At 46.1% G+C, this 14,319-nt stretch overlaps 1 protein-coding gene across 34 annotated transcripts in view; it reads right to left on the bottom strand.

Moving 5' to 3' along the window:
- MAP2 (microtubule associated protein 2) overlaps nucleotides 1–1,157 on the bottom strand; it is a 235,905-nt gene extending 234,748 nt beyond the window's left edge. For all 34 annotated transcript variants that reach the window (XM_040603928.1, XM_040603949.1, XM_040603951.1 and 31 more), the window contains exon 1: nucleotides 1,019–1,157. The gene's annotated coding sequence lies outside the window, so the exon portion shown is untranslated. The remainder of the gene's footprint in view (nucleotides 1–1,018) is intronic.
- Between the last annotated feature and the right edge of the window lie 13,162 nt (nucleotides 1,158–14,319).

The raw sequence follows: 14,319 nt of genomic DNA, 5'->3' as shown, positions 1-14,319 counted from the left end.
ACATGAAAATCCACCGATGAATTGGAGTGTATCTTTATTCAGAGGAAACCTGAAAGTTCCTGCTTAGCACGGGGAAATAAATGATGTCGGTACCTTACACACAGAAAGCAACTCTCCCGGCATGCGACACACCCCCTTCTCTCCCAGAGGTGTTTCATAAAGAATATTTTACTCATACGCCAGGTTGCAATTAGTGTCTCAAACATATACGCAACAAACTGAGGCAAGCAGTCTTTATTTGGTAGATGATATTCGGTGCAACATTACAGCACCACAGAGCTGCATACGCTCACGGCTTGTACCTGCAGCAGTTCAAGCGGGGCACATTTTGCATAATTTTCTCTTACATAAAAAGGCTTTGTTCTCCACCGCCTCACTGCGGTTACCAGCCTCCCCGTGCACAGTTGTTTCCTCTACACGGCTGATCCATTCAATACAGGGAATGGCTTTTTTTTCTTTTTCTTTTTCTTTTGTAATTTTTAACCTCCCCAAAGCAAATTAAAAGCGCTTGCAACCATCGCACCCCCCGGTCTCACACAGCGCCCTTTGTTCAGCCTTACAGGTCCCTTCAGAGGAGCTTAGGGGCGGGGGCAGGAGAGGACAGGAGGTGACATCCTTGAGAGGGTTTTACCGTCTAGAGATACTCACCACCCTGACAGGCCCTGGGCCCGAGCCCACCGCCCCTATGAAGGCAGAAGAGGCGTTATTGGGGGGCCGCCCCCTTCCCGTACCTCCGGCCACGGCTCCGGGCGGTCCGCGGGGCCGACCCGCTGCAAACTTCGGCCGGGGCGCGGCGCCCCCCGCCGCAGCCCGCGCCCGCCTGAGGGAGCGCGCGTGGGCCCGGGCCCCCAGCGGTCCCCAGCGGCCGGTGCGCGCCCACCCCCCCGAGGGGCGCCAGCCCCCCTCCCCGCGGCCACGGGCCGTCCCGTCCTTTCTTCACCTCCTCCTCTTCCGATGGGCACCCGGCGACAGCCCGCCCGCAGCGGGACGGCGGCTGGGGCCTCGGGAGCGTCCTTACCTGAGCGCCGCGGCGGCTGCCGGCACCGGGACGCGCCGAGGGGCAGAGAGAGGGCGCGCCGCCGCCGCCGTGCCCACCTCAGCCCGCCCCGCCGCTCTCGGGGCTGTCGCCGGGACGCGGCCGCCTGCGCGCCGCGAGCCCCCGGGACCCGCCCCCCTCCTCCGCCCCCGGCCCCGCCCCGGCCCCGGCGCCGCTCCCGCAGGGCCCCCGCGGCGGCGGTAGCAGCGGCCGGCCCGTCGCCGCCGCCCCCTCGCGGCCGCCCCCTCGCGCCGCCCCGCCCCGCGCCCTGCCCGCCGCCCGCAGCGGCCCCTGCATTGCGGAGGGGCCCCGCGGCCGCCGCGTACCTGCGCGGGGCCGTCTGGCAGGGAGCGGGGCTCGGCCGCTGCGGGGCTCGGCGGCAGCCGGTCCCGGCCCTGGGGCCGGCCCGCGGCCCAGCGGGTGTCACCCTGCCTTGCCGCGGGGCCATCGTCCCGCCGTCTAGAAAAGCACCCCGAGAGCCCCTCACCTGATGGCGCTTGGGTCTTCCGGCGGTGCGAGGCTCAGCTCAACCGAACATCCCCTTCCCCTCTGGGGGAAGAGAACGGATAATGGTGAGAGAGGTGAAAAACCGCGTTTACGGCACCTCCGAGGCTGCACCCTGCTAGCTCACCTACTGTGGTCTCGTAGGGCCGAGCTCTCCAGCCATCTCCCGGAATCCGGCAGTAACAGAGATCCTATTACTATGTCACTTGCCAGCTTTTCAAACTGAACTTTCCCCCTCAGCCCCTCAGGACATCCATTACTGTTTCCGTATTCCATAAAGCAGGCAAGGGCAAAGCCATCCATCATGCAGCGCCGCTGAGGTGGTGGAGCTGCAGCCTCGGCCCGTCGCACCCTTCAGTCAGTGTCACTTGGTTTCAGTTCCCTTTGCTGGAGATGAAAGAGTAAAATGGTACCGTCTTACCTTTTCCATTTCCTAAACAAGTTAGGCTAATGGGTTTGTTAAAAACCAATGTGCAAAAGCCAGTTTGTCAGAACCTTAACCAGGAATTCTATGTCACGTATGTATTAGCCTAATACCAACTTTTGAAACAGCTACTATGCTTTCATCCAGTAAAGATAAATATTGCTATTCTTCTTTATATCTGGGTGCCAGAACACGCACTAACTGTAACCCATACTGCAGTGCCAAAACTTCAAATACTAATTTCAGTTTTCTTTCATTTTGCTGCACCACTCTGAGCAAGTACCCTATCAATATTTTTTCCAAAGCCTCACTAATTTAGGTGCCCAGCTTGATTTCAAGCACGATTTTCAGGAGTACTAAGTGCTCTTTTTCTTCATGGACTTTAGCAGGTGTTCTAGAGCATTTTATATCTGTAAGTTGGGCTTTATGTGTCTTAGACTAGGTGGGCAAAACACAAGTTCAGGAAAACGTAGGCCCTACCATTGCTTCTGTTCCTTCAGTTGCGAGACAGACGTGGCCATCCCTCAACAACCACTACACTGGATTATATTCCAGTCCCATGATAATGCCAGTAAAGTGGCTTGGGGATGCCAAATAATTTTGTTAAGTATTTTTATGTATTGCTAAATCAGGGAATGTTCTTTTCCTTTAAGTGTCTGTGAGTCAAGGCTACAGACGCAGTCCCTTTCCCAAGTCCTCCTCGAGCTGTTTGGGAGAACTTCCCACCACTGCTGCTTCCCTCTTCTAGCATTTCATCTGTACATCAGTGGCATGCAAAGGAAACAGCACCTTGCTGAGAGGACAAAGCCGTCATGTTCCCCTCTGGTTACTCACCATCGGTGATGTATATCCATCCAGAGGAGACGCTTTCAGAGGGAACGGATTTGCTGCAGGCAGTCTTTCTTCCAGACTGCCAGATGCAAAGACAACCGTTCAGTGCACAAAGAATGTGCACGAGCGTCCCCAGCACCCCAAGGATCAGCAGTGCCTTCCCCCTGCTGTCTTCTTCTGTGCCTCCGCTTGGAGGCCTACTTGGCCATGCAAAGCCCTTTCTTTCACCACCTAGATAACATGAATGCAGGCTTACATAAAGCTTAATCAGAAGGAGCCCTGAGAGGGAATGAGCAGTTGACTTGATCAAGGAGAAACAGTTACACTTCATCCAAATGGAAATTAGATTTATTTAAAGCTTATAATTTTTTTTAAAAAAGGAGACCTTATGCTTTTGTTGGAATTGGGCATCGTGGAAAAGACATCTTAATGGAAAGACACCATGTACAGTAAGTAGACTGCACTGTCCATTAGGCATTCCTAGAGATCAGAGGGGTGATATAAAAACCGGAGAAAAGCTCAGAGGAATCAATGCCTTTAGCTCAGATGCAGTATGGTAGCAGCCTGTCTCTTTTCAGCAGCAGACTGCAGAGAGAGAGAAGGTGAATCTTGGAAGTTAGTCATTCAGTTGCAGCTCTCCTTTAAACAACCATCAAAGATGATGAAAAATAAACAGAAAAAAACAACGTGGCATTTGCTATTTTCCCTGAGATAATTATCTAGTCAAATTACATTATACTTTACATTAAATATTCAACAACAGTGTTGACACTAGACATTTTAAGACAGGAAAAATCCTTATAATTTATGTTAGAGATATTAAAATGCATGCACATATTTTTATTAGAAATATTCATGCAGAGATCAAAAAGCATCATCCCACTAAAAGATAGTGGGGAAATATTTTTGTACAAAGGAAAAATAGATTTTTACATAACCTCATAAACCATGAGCTTTATAGTGAAGCTGTGACATGCTGAAATATGGAACTCTGTATGGAGGTCTGGTAAGTCAAACACAGAGGATTTTTGCCTGCCTGCTAAAAGAAAAAGGAACAACATGTCTGTACTCCTTTTTACACAATATCACAGAGTGGTCAGGGTTGAAAGGGGCCTCTGGAGGTCATTCAGTCCAACCCCTGCTAAAGCAGGTTCACTTAGATCAGGTCACACAGAGTTGTGTCAGGTGGGTTTTGAATGTTTCCAGAGAAGGAGACCCCACAGCCCCTCTGGGCAGCCTGTCCCAGCGCTCTGTCACCCTCAGGGTAAAGAAGTGCTTCCTCACATTCAGATGGAACTTCTTGTGTTGCAGTTTGTGCCCGTTGCCCCTTGTCCTGCCGCTGGGCACCGCTGAAAAGAGCCTGTCCCCATCCTCCTGCCACTGCCCTTAAGGGATTTGTGTACACTGATAAGATCCCTCTCAGCCTTCTCTCCTCCAGGCTGAACAGGCCCGGCTCCCTCAGCCTTTCCTCACCAGGGAGATGCCCCACTCCCCCCACCATCTCTGTAGCCCCCGCCGGCCCCTCTGCAGCAGTTCCCTGTCTCTCCCGAACCGGGGAGCCCAGCACCGGGCACAGCGCTCCAGATGAGCCTCACCAGGGCAGAGCAGAGGGGGAGATCACCTCCCTCGCCCTGCTGGCCGCGCTCCTCCTCATGCCCCCCAGGGTGCCGTCGGCCTTCTTGGCCACAGGGCACACTGCTGGCTCATGGGCACCTTGCTGTGCACCAGCACGCCCAGGTCCTTCTCTGCAGAGCTGCCCCCCAGCAGGTCAGCCCCAGCCTGGGCTGGTGCCTGGGGTTGTTCCTCCCCAGGTTCAGGACCCTACACTTGTCTCTGTTGAACTCCGTTAGGTTCCTCTCTGCCTAACTTCCCAGCCTGTCCAGGTCTTGCTGAATGGCAGCACAGCCTTCGGGTGCATCAGCAACTGCTCCTAATTTTGTATTGTCAGCACACTTGCTGTTTTAGAACAGATTCATTAGAAACTGTGTCTGGTTTGAAAAGGAACTTCTGTCAATACATATTCTTCTCTTACTATATAGCTATAATAACAAATCACCGCTGCTCCTCTGACAGTTTATTGAGCTGCAGTTGTTGGCAACTTAGGTATTTGGCTTCACTTCAGGCTGGGGAAGGAAACATTTAATTTCTCAAAAGCACAGTGTGACTCAAGCCTCGGTGCCAATGTCACAACATTAGCTGAGTGAACAGAGCAGTCGAGGCAAAGCCAGCTCTTATTTGTTCATGATGGGAAGAGCTGCGAGCACCAACAAGGATGATGAAACAATGGAAAATATGGCTATGGCCCCATTAAGCGCTTTCCCCAGTGGGATTTTTGCAGTCTGAGCATGTTCAGCAACCGATTGAACAGTTTTCTGCCACCTTTTCCCTTGGAAACACTGAGGCTAAAGTGGCTGGGAAAGGCAACGCTCCTGTCCGGATACTGCCGAGATGTTTCTATCGGTTGGAAAACTCTAGGGTCCCTCTAGTGCCCAATGGAGGCAACGGGGAAGAAGGGTGAGCTGAAAAGCTCCTTCAAATGATGGTCGACCCCTAAGCAAAATAAAAGCTTCCACTGAAAGTAGTATGTCCTTATCCCTGCCTTTGCATAACAAACTACGTTCAATTTGTTTCTGTTTCAGACAAGAAACTCCACTGTATCTCATCAGCTCATTTAGTAACATTTCCATGTAAAAGCCTTCCTTTTTCTGCCTGTCTCCCATTTGATAACATTTGCCTTTTAAAGATTATTTCAAGATATTACCTGTTTGTAAATGCATGCCCAGGGTGCTACAGGAAAGCTTTAAGCAAAGGTGAGATCTAGCCACAGGGGAAGGACCTGTTCCAGAGCAACGCTGCCTTTGCAGACTTTAGTTATCTTTGGTCATGTTGTCCAAGGGACTGTAGGTACTCATGTGAATTATGATGGAAGAATTACTTTCAGGGAGCTACACTCTAATTTACTAAATGCTTTTTATGTCAAAAGCCAGTCTCTGCATGAGAAGTAGAATAATTTGAAGGCAGAGAGAGGATACAAAATACTGGTGCCACCTGCTCTTGGAGACACAAGGGGAAAAGAATTGCAGTACAGAATGTACTCCAGTGGACATCACCACTTCTCACAGCTGTGATTGAAAGCAAAGGGTCCCCAGATAACATGCCACTGTGAAAAATGGATGGTGGAGGTCCCTTACGGAGTACGCTGTTATGGGCAGAGCTTTCTTCTTCCCCTGCCATTTACCTAACGCAGCTACTTTTTCCTCTCAGCTCTTGAGGCTTTGTGACATCTTGGTTATGGGACTGGTTCCTTGGCTGAAGAGGAAAAAGCTGAATGTCAGACTTGTCATGTTCGAGACATCTCACAGGAGGTTTTCTTAAATATATTCAAAAGGAAGCAAGGGGAGTACTGATCCCTTCGGGATTCAGCTGTAGCTTTAACCCATTTTCTGCGATACAGAGAAACAGTTCAGCTATTAAGTTTCCATCTCCACAAGAAAAAGAAGAAATAAAAAACATCTCTAGGAAAATAAGATTTCTTGCTCTTAACATTTTCTAATTGTAAGAAGGAATGATGATTGCCAGGAAGAAATAAATGCAAGTTTGATCTTGGGTTGTTTGTTTTGCCATCTCTAGCTTCTCACTAGTACAAGCACTGCCTTCTTTGTCCTGAAAGCTGTGGGAATAAAACTACTGCACCGTTCAGTCTTACTAGATCATCTAATAAAAGAAATAAACATCCACTGCCTACCTACAAGATCAAAGAGAAGATGGACAGAACACCCATTAAGGTTTAAGTAGTGAAATCTCTTTACACATTGCATCTGTAGCAAAACTATATGAAAAAGTTTCTTTTCAAAATATATATGGCATATAAATTACTGAATAGTCAAACTGGTCAGCACATGAGGGATATACTGTTTTTGAGATTTAATTTCCTGTTCTAGGGGAAACTCTGAATTTTGCCAACAGTAGCTACTGAGGATTAAAGACCTTAGAAGGAATCTATTACAATGCTATCATGCTTGCACATGTACAAGTACATGTACACAGAGTACACATACTGTACTCTGATGCACTGATAGCTTGTTTTATTAATGTGGAATTTTGATAAGGCTTTTTAACATGCTTCTCTTGTTGCGTTCAAACATGTAAATGTTACTGCATTTTCCAACCCTAAAGCTTAAATTATCAGCTGAAAATAGATTAGCCTAATAAAGTTAACACCACAATTTGGAGCAACTCAGGCTTTGTATTTCTTTTTGCCTTTCTATGAATAAAACACTGATGTTACTTCTTAAGAGAGGAGAGGTATTGCAGACAGAATGAGGGGCTATTTTCTCACCAAAATCATCGGTTGAGGTTAAGCATAAATATACTTGGGCTTTCTCCCATGACCAAACTTCAAACAGCCTCATAATTAGCTTTTGTGCAAACAGCAATCACAGTGGTCCAGTCTAGGTTTTGTAATGGCCTCAGCCTGATTGATAAGCATGACATGATAACCCATCACGTCTTAGTGTGGCAGAAATACTTCCCCAGCCTGAGAAAGGTGGTCCTGAATGCCTGAAGACTACCTGTTGGTCTCTATGTTATGAAACTGCTCCTCACCCAAGGTCATATCAGCACATGACTTTAATGGTCTGCTTTGTACATGAAAGATGAGGGGAGGAGTCCTGAGGGGCAGCATGTACATGCCATCTGTAAATTCGTGCTAGCCTATGCCCATATATTTACTCACAGTTACCTAGCTGCAGAATTCAGTACTGCATGTGCTCTGAATGGACTGTTAGTACTCCAAGTTACAGATGTTTTCTCATGTAAGTGCTTTGTCTAATGAACTGCTACATTCGCTGCAACCAGCTTCAGAAATACAGCTTGAGTGCCTGAATGTTATCTCCCAAAAGCAGCTGATGAACCCACAGCATCGGTGAAGACTAGCAGTTGTAAACGCAGCAGCATAGTCTCTGCTGTGCCCACGGGTGGATGAACTTATGTAGAAATATTCCCCAAAAATGACTGATTGGATCTTCTTAAATCTGTTGTCACTCTAGGAAAGCAGTAGTTCATGCAACACAATGATGCAAATCACCACTCAGCCTAGCAGTCACACAGCTATGTCTGTTAGTCGGGTTGACATAGGCAACTTCTTTTTCAATTACAACCTTGGATTTTTTGATTTGAAGAACCTGTGCTCCAATCCGGTTCAAAGAGGAAAGTCAACAGTGGAGCCTGGGATGCTCATTCCCACAAGGAACCTCAGTCAGTGATCTAAATGAAAAAAACAAAGGACAAAACCAAAAATCAAAACAAGGATTAATTCTGCCTTGAGTCTTGTATTCTGACGAAGGAGCTGCAAGACAAATATAAAGCACATTATGATCAAGTAGCTGATGGGTGGAGAAAGAAATATTTCGGGTGGTTGTGACACCTATAAACATCCATTGTCTGAAGTGACTCCTTGTCATCCCTTGGTATTTCTGATTTTCGAAGTGTCTGCGGATGCTTGCGCAGGCTGGTGTGTTGCCATGGATACCATGGTGTCAGCGCTGAGGCTGTTAGCAAATGGGCTGATCTGTTTGTGTACCTCTGGAGCAAAAAGAAAGAAAAATCCCCATCGTTTGCGTGGCTGCTAGCAAAAGGAGCCTGATGGTGAAATGAAATTACTCCACGTAATGGTTTTCAGGATCTTCTCCTCTTGGAAACGATGAGGTAGTAAAGAGAGGGAAGGTAATGTAGCAAAGGGGTGAGAAGATCTTTCAAGTGGTTAGCAAAACCCCTTTGGCACAGATCGAGGCAAGGGTCCCTACATGATAACATCAGCTATATGGTGAGGGAAAATCAATACAAAGGTTTAATAATTCAGTTTCCTAATGGCCTGGCATCACTTTCTGCAAGAACCAGGAAAAAGAACAACAACAAGGGTAAAAGGTGAAAATGAGTGATCAATAGACAACGTAACACAGCAGAATAACTTGCTTTGAGTGATACCGTGGGACCAAGCAAAGACTATGCATTATAAAACTAATATTTAGCTAATATACATGTAATGCCTTCACCTGGGCACAACTCTGCTACTAAGTAAGAGGCAAAACAGGTTTAGAAATGACAGGCAAGTGGATACACGGGAAACCAAGTGAAAAACCTGGGCAGTGATCCAGGCGATTTTCACTTTGGCTTTTTTGTTGGTGTTAGACCAACCCCATAAATTACACATATATGTGGCACAAATCCCTATGAGCTCAATTCCCATACATTAATGAAGTATCTTCTTAGGCAACAGCACAAAGCTGTCCCACCTGGTGATGAGTTGGTGGGGTTTGCCCTGTTGTTCTAGAGGGAGCTCTACAAAGATTAGGCACATGGCTATTTGTTTCACTGACAGCTTTTCTTGCTTTTGAGTTTGAGGGCAAAAAAGCACTAATATTTTCACCGGGCAGGTTTGTTCCTCACTGCTTATGTATATGGTTAAGTTAAATAGCTGTTAACAACAAGAAATAACAACAATATGAGGTCACCCTCAGTGTACCTTTTCTCAGTAAGGCTGTGTCACCATATGTGAACCAGACATCCAGTGCACAATATTTTATAGTGAACTCCTCTCTTCTTAACCAGTCAGGTTTCATTCACATTGTGTTCCTGCCATAAAACAGAGAAAACAGAGCTGACCCATTCTGTGGTCAGCTGTGGTGTCTTCCTGGGCTACATCTGTAATGCAAACACCAAGAGCAGTCTTTGGAGGCACAGTAAATAGAAAGCCAAAACTGCAAACCTTGCCCTTCCCGTAGGTCCCTTTGGTCTAGCATCATGATGGAGGTGTGGACAGGGACCTGGTTGCTTTCCAGCTACAGACCAATATGGCCAGTTACTCCAAGGAAGCTCCTTGAGCACAAAGGCATCCCAGCCTCTCCTTGTGGCCTTGCTCTGGGGATGGTCCAGCACTGCCAAGCTGCTGGCTCTTATCTTTATTTCTTGTTGCTGACTCACACTGGAGGCAACTGAACCTCAAGAAAAGCTTTCCCCAAGCTACCTTTCCATGCAAACTCTGGCCACACCACGGCTGCTGCGGGAACCAAAGATGTGTCCTGGGCAATCGGTGGCATTAATTTTCAGGAGCCTGTGAAAAAAAAATGCAATCCCAGTTTGTAGAGATACAAAGCAAGTCATCTGTGCAAACTGGCAGGGAATAGCTCAGAGGCATCGCTGTTGGGGACACAGATCAATACTTACACAGGGCATATGGCTGGTTCTGCAGTTCACATTGGTAATGCATCACATAACATGATTCCGGTAACCATGGCTTAACTCTGGCAATCCGAGTTTTTCCTCACAGAAGCCCCCAAGGAGCTCATCTCATACCCCATTTCCCTTTTTCAAGGACCTTCGTGCAATAATTTCCCCTTAAACACACACATTCATTACAATCAGTGTCTCTGACCGCAGTCTGCAAACAACCCAGCTCCAGCAAAAGCAAAGCCAGTAACAACCAGAGCCATGTAAGCTAAAAGCTGACAGTCATGGTTGCTAAAACCTCAGCGTTCGGGACCTGTAATATTCCTGCACATACATTGATGAGCATCCTTTGGGTCTTGTCGTATTTGAAATGCTTCAGTGCCTGCTCCGCTATGGCTTGGGCTCTTATTATAGTCTTGTAGCTAAGCAACAATAACCTCAGCTGGGCAGTCCAAATGATGTGGCAAGGGCAAGTTATCCTGCAGGAATATGCAGTGGCAAATTCAGGAGGAAGGTAATATTTTGAGGCTGGGTCTGCTAACCATGCTGGGAAAAGCTCTGTGGCTTTCAGTGGGCTTCAGATCAACCCCAGAAGAACTCAAAATAAGCAGGTGAGGTTAGGACAACAGGTCTATGCTCACCGTGACTGATAAACAAACCTAGAAAAATGATCTGCAAGGCTGGGAATTCATGGCCTTCCATTTGCTGGGAAAAGAAAAGTGGAAGAGCATCGGCAAGGTTAAAGAGATACAGATGGGAAAGGTTTTCTGATTCTCAAAATAGGAGAAAATCCTGACTGAACCACAGCTGGTTCTTCAACTGCCACACCTGACTTGGACGCTAAAGAGGAACCCTGACATAGAGTTAAAAAAATCGTCCTCTGTTAACATAAACATTTAAGAGAAAGCTTCCCCTTCCTGGGGCCCTGGGGTGAGGGTCAGACTGCAATTCTGTCATTTAGTCCTGGGGGAGTTGGATGGGGAAGCACCACTTCTACCTTCACCCTCGTCAGAGCCACTTGGTAAAGTCCTGACTGAGCAGGAACATCAGCCCCAACGGTGCTTTTTACTCTGAGCCAGGCCTTGGTCTCAGCCTGGTCAAGATATATAAAGACCTGCAAGCTCTTTTTGGCCAAGAAAGCATGGAAATTCACTTTTTCCATCCGCATGCAGCTCCAAGGTAGGAATAAAATGTCATTTGGCACCATTCTTGAAGCAAAGTACATGCACCATCAAACATAACTGCAGCACTGAGGCATTCCAGCTGCTGCTGCCCAACAGGCAAATGCGCTTCTCTTCTAACAAACACCTTCACTCTGCTCTTCTTAAAACACTTACAGACATTTATGAACTAATGCTCACTCCACACTCGTGCTGTGCCACGAGTCCCAGCAGCTCAGTAGCTAAGATGCCAGGCTGGAAATGAGTGTCACCAAGCCACCCTCTTGGTCCTCCAAAACTGCTGTGAGGGCAAAGACATCGAAGTGTGCCAGGCAGCCTGCACCCACCTGCTGGGAGCTGTGTCATTTTTAGGTCGATAGTAACATTTCTGTCTTCTTTTCAGATGGAGACAGGTGGGCACATGAGGGCTGCACAGAAACTTGGTAGCAGATACAGAGCCAGAGAGGTTTCCAGACTGTAAAATCACATATTTTGCCACCACTAGAATTAATTTTTGTTCCTCACACCTTCTCAGCCATGAAATTAGTAGTGGAATTCTTGCTGTGGAAATCACAAAAGCTTCCCGTTGTAGGCACCTAAAGCTCAAGTCTTAAGCCCAAATTTAGGAACTAGCATTATCATCAATGACCGGGCAGCTCTCCCTGCTTTCAGTCAGGATTTACACAGGATCTACCAGGGACATTAACCTCAGGCTATTCTCTGCCTAGTAGTAGACATCTTTATTGGAACAGGAGCAGCTGATTTGCAGAACTCACTGACAGAGGGCTCCATGAAGGTGAAAAACCTACTTGGGCTTAAAGGAGGTAGAAACAAATTCATGGGCATTGGCAACTCCTGAAGGCAGGGGGTCAGACAGTTTGCTCCCAGGCATCTCTGAGCAGGCAGCTACTGCAAGGGGGTACCACGAGCAGGACCTCTACAAGCTCTTTCTGCTTCTTGTGCTCTTTTCCCAAGCATTCAGTACTTTCCATTATACTATCTATCTGCTGGTCTGAAACAGCCATGACAACTCTTTTGTTAGAAAGGAGATGTAAAAAAATGGTGATTTAAACATTGCATCAAGTTTAGCCATTTCTCAAAAAGTCTATTCAACTAATAACCTCAGAGAAGAAATAAAAGGGTGTTAACAGTAAATGGGCAAGGCTCTGGAGTCATCTCACAAAGTGAACTGACAGCCATAAGGTGTGGCATGATCTAATTTTAAAATTATCAAATAAGACTCCAAATTTATTTTATTAAAGGGAGCTATAACTAAATTTTGATGCCATTAGATCATGCAATTAAATATTGGCTTGCTTACAGGTCTTTGTATTTTGCCCCATATAAAAGGATGGTATCTGCAAATGGCCGTCTTCTGAGATTTTCTCCTGCAGGATGTTTAACAGCTACTGACATATGAAATAAATCCTTAAAATCTAAACCAAATTTTTTAACCTACAGAAGTGAATTGAAGAAAGTTGCAGCTTGATATGGGGACCTACTAAATATTTGCTACTCAGTGAACTCTAAAAATTCTAAATCCTTCCAGGTACATGAAAAATAATTGACTTTAGCTTTCTTTCGTTTCCAGATGAGACGATAAATAACACTCTCTGGATTTTCTTAGGAAATAAAAGTAATGCAGAAGAGGAAATAGGTTAAACATTGCTGTATCATCATTTAAATCACATTAATATGGCATATCCATCTAAAAAATGTTTAGCCTCAGTAGTTCCATTATTTCTGGGTCTCAGAAGTTATAGATGAGCTATATAAAGGCAGACTTTGAGGCAGAGAGCTTAGGACCCATCCAGAGGTTGAGAATTTGATGGCCACGATTTGAAAATTACTTTTTTTCTAACACACACAGAAAACCACCCCAATATAATTTGGTTCTTACAGCAGTCAGAAAAAATGATCAACTCCTAAACTTTAGTACTGCAGGTAAGGTCTGAGCTGATTTTCTCAGTTTACTGCAAAAATGTTTTGTGGAAGCAAAGCATAGAAATATTAAAGATCCATTAGAGGTGATGTTTTTTACCCAGAATGACTCAATATTTACATCCATATTGATGTTTGAGCCAATATACAGGATCAACTGTGAACACTGGGTTTTAAAAATAAACTAAATCCGAATACAGCTTGCTATCAAGAAATAAAGGTAATAACAACAAAGTAATAAATCACAGGTTATTTAACTTACTTTTGTAAGAGCCAGATCATGTAGAATCATAGAATCGTAGGATCATTTAGGTTGGAAAGGACATTTAAGATCAAGTCCAATCGTGAACCCAGGACTGACAAGCCCACCACTAAACATGTCCTTAAGCGCTACATCTATGTGTTTTTTAAACACCTCCAGGGATGGTGATTCCACCACCTCCCTGGGCAGCCTGTAAGTAGGATGCTTGCAGAGAGAAACATTAACCACTGTTACTACTTGCCCACTAAAAGCTAAACGCAGTCACCCTGTAGTTTGCAAATATTCAAGGCAAAACCACCAGCTTTGCCTATGTTCTGGAGAGAGAGAGGAAAAAAGGGCAACAAAGTGAAAAGTCATTTAGTGGAAATCCATTCACTGGGCTTTTAGGCTATGTCTTTATGTTCCCTGTTTGGTCCTTCCCTGTACAAAATAATGAGCGCTTGTGCACAGCACACAAGGAAGAGCCATGACCTCCCAGCGAGCAGCATGTGGCCACGAGATGCCTCTTTGGCTGCGCTGAGGGCTCTGTGTGGAGTGTCAGCTTTCTGTAGCCTGGGCTTCTCTTACGTTTTCCTATAAAACATATTGCTGTAGCCACATTCTCCAAGGTGAAATTTTGAATATGTCCTGGGGAAGAAACGCAAGGCTCAAAGCAGAATCACAGGTGTTGTGACCTGAATTTTTTCCTACAAAAATAAGAACTAAAGGTATGTGCTAATGTTTGTGTGGCATATTCATTCTAAACAGTTCAGCTTCCTCAGTTTTACCATCAAGGCCAAATTAAATGACCTATTTAATGCAGCTGCTTTCTTGATCAGACTTATTGGTCCTTTCTGACCTCTCCATTAAAGACCTAAATGTATCTCAACGGTTGTCTTAGAGAAGACAAAGCACGTGGTTGAAACCTGTACATTCAGGGTAAGAAAAATGCCTG

Source organism: Falco naumanni, chromosome 8 (genome assembly GCF_017639655.2).
Source record: "Falco naumanni isolate bFalNau1 chromosome 8, bFalNau1.pat, whole genome shotgun sequence".
Taxonomy (NCBI): Eukaryota; Metazoa; Chordata; class Aves; order Falconiformes; family Falconidae; genus Falco; species Falco naumanni.
This window is presented reverse-complemented; position numbering and strand designations above follow the sequence as displayed.